Genomic DNA, 2,974 nt, shown 5'->3' on the forward strand with positions numbered 1-2,974 from the left:
TTTCAAACATACTGCAGCCTTAGTGCACCACCACTTCCCAGACAATGCTGAAAAGAGAGAAAGAAAGAATATAATAAGTATGGGCCATAAAAAAGTGAATTTCACCAATCACAGTCTCGATTAGATTACCTTTCCCTTCCGGTGTCTCCAAGACGGAAATGAAGGAAATGGGAGAAATTCAATAACATATTCAGTGGAAAGATTTTCCCATTCGCCAGAAAGCCAAATAACGATGAATCGACTCAGCGCAGGACTTTGTTTCACAACAGCGATGAAATAACAGTCTCCATTCGGTTCCAGTAAAAACTCAACTTGCCTGGAACGTAAACCAAGCGCTGAGCTGTTTGCGATTTTCTGCAGGGGTGGCGAGCACCATCATGACAGCAGAGAGACTTCACAAAATTCCCCTGGAACATCAACGCAGCGGGGATCGAAGCAGCATTTTAACGATGCTGCGGCGGTGGAGCTGACCAGCTGAAATGGCAGTGGTGGGATTCAAACTCGCCATGTACAGAACAGGAACCTGGATCCAGCGCCTCAGACCGCTCGGCCACACTACCAGACAGCGCAGCCGCGCATTTTCTTGCATTTCGGATTGTGCTCCTGCATAACCACACATGCTAAGTCACATGAAAAGGGTTCCATGGTCCCACTCCGACTCGCACAGCTGCTGGGATGTGCCCAGCTACAATGACAATTTCGCAGCAGATAATGAAATCCCATCAATCCAGGCAAAAATCAATGGTAAGCTGAGTCTATCTTCTCAGACTCTTTTCAACCAGAAATGTATCTTTGACTGCATGAGAATATATGTTCGGTTATGATTTGGTCAAATCACCATGAGCTGCTTGACATTACTTCAATTTCGATTCTTGCTTTGCTGAATGATTTCACCCATTGCTGGAAACAGGACAACTTCCACATTTACACGGAACACAAAACACACCGGACTACAGAGAAAATGCACAAAGCTGAGCAGGCCGTGTTCCACATTATACCGTGCAGCATCGTTTCAGTCACTGTGTCTGTTTTGCAGAATAAGAGTTCCAAAGAATGTTCTCCACCCTAAAACCGGAGGTAGCATTACAACCCGAGAACGACAGATCACATTGGGAGGATGCTCTGACCTCGGGGCCAGTTCGAGATGCCACTTTCCTTGCCTTTTACCTTAACCGTGCAATTGGCTGCAGGGATGTTCACACCTGGACATGAGCCACATCGATACCAACTGAATAGGAAACCTGTGTGGGAATCGACAAGAAGCGACTCAATAAATTTTGCTAAACTCCATGATGCTTATTAGAAATGCAGTTTCTGCTCACGTCAATTTAAAAGGCAGTTTCTGAACATGGTAACAGAAGTTCCTACTCACCCCACCCCCACTGCGGAAGAGGTGCTAACTGCCCTTGACTGCTTTTTGTTCTCAATGTGAAGAGCTCTCCCGCATGAGTCACCTTCACGTCTCTTGTTGCTGAGTGACTCACAAAGAAGGAGTTTCACCAGAGCTGCAACTGCCTCACTTTCCCACTCGCCCTCCCGTTTACATTTTCCTGCTCGTCAGTGATTTAAAGAAAACCAAAAGGTTGCGATGTCATTCTGTAGCCTCTCTGTCAATTCCTCCGTTACAGTTCCAACATGGCTTAGATCTCGGGGCTCACCTTAATACTAGCGACGCTATGAAATCACAAGTCCAGAGGTTCCTCTGAGAGTGTAATTTCTTTCATTGCTGTTGCTGATTGAATGAGTCACTATAACGTGCGAACTGATCCAAACCATGATTCAGCACCTCTGCTGCCAATTCTCGCACGTTGAATAACGACAGGCAGCTTCCAAATGAGGCCTTGCAGAGACGACTTTGGGGTACATTTGTCAGACAGACCAGTTGAGGAATCCGTGGCGTACTGTGACATCAGCTCATCAGCTTCTTCCCTGTCTTTGAACCGGCCCGCCTGCGCAAGGAATGCAAATGCGGTATTGCTTTTTGTGGAAGATTCAGAACGCGGTAACTACACTCTGAAACAGAATGGCATATGATCAGACCCAGCTTGGAGAAAACCTTTACAATGCTTTGCAAACGAATTTAATGGAATTGCATTACATTTCACAAAGAGAGCAGATTTGTTCGAGCGATTTCGAAGGCAGGTTTGCAGATGGGAAAGCAAGCAAGAAAGCTCCGTTCTTGTCCGTGTAAAAGGCTGCAATTGAAGAACAAAGCAGTTTCTGCCCAGTTTCGAACTGGGGACCTTTCGCGTGTTAGGCGAATGTGATGACCACTACACTACAGAAACAAGCCTGTGTCGGCCGCGCCGCGGCTCTGTGGCATCCAGCACTGAAAGTTGAAGCCATTCTACGTTTCACCTTTCTTTTTCCAATAGCGCGTTGTTGTCCAGGGTAATTGACATCTTGAAAAATTTTTTAAAAAACAAACGTGAAATTGGTGACAAAATATAGACAAGGATGTGGTCAATGTTTGGACTGTAGAGTGAGGTGGAATAGGCTGGGACAAGTTTCCCGGCAGCATAACGGCTGCGACATGATTTTATGGAAGGGTTTTGAACTGAGTATTTACGTGTTTTACCCAAGCTAGGGTGAGTTGGAAACTCGGGAGCATAGGTTTAAGGTGAGTGCTCTGAAAGTGACAAAGGAACTGAGGCACATTTCCCACACACAAGGTTGTGCGTGTATGGAATGAGCTACCAGAGGAAGTGGAGGAGGCTATTGCACTCAGAAAATTTCAATGGTAATCGGATCAGTTTCTGGATAGGGTGGGTTCAGAGGGATTGAGGCCAAATGCTGGGGAACGGGACTTGTTTAAGTTTGGATATGTGGTGAGCATGGATGAGATACCCCAAAGTATCTGTTTCCACGCGGTGTACCCCAATAACGTTGTGTTTGAAAGGATTACTTTTTAGCGGAGCTTGCCTTCGCAGTCTGTAGCACAATCATTTAGACTGTTCGACTGCTCACGGGAAAG

At 46.1% G+C, this 2,974-nt stretch overlaps 1 non-coding gene across 1 annotated transcript; it reads right to left on the reverse strand.

The window, feature by feature from the left end:
* Positions 1 to 2,215: 2,215 nt before the first annotated feature.
* trnav-aac (transfer RNA valine (anticodon AAC)) lies at positions 2,216 to 2,288 on the reverse strand. The gene has a single exon. It is a non-coding gene; the product is annotated as a tRNA-Val (tRNA).
* Between the last annotated feature and the right edge of the window lie 686 nt (positions 2,289 to 2,974).

This window comes from Hemiscyllium ocellatum, unplaced genomic scaffold (assembly GCF_020745735.1).
Source record: "Hemiscyllium ocellatum isolate sHemOce1 unplaced genomic scaffold, sHemOce1.pat.X.cur. scaffold_641_pat_ctg1, whole genome shotgun sequence".
Lineage (NCBI taxonomy): Eukaryota > Metazoa > Chordata > Chondrichthyes > Orectolobiformes > Hemiscylliidae > Hemiscyllium > Hemiscyllium ocellatum.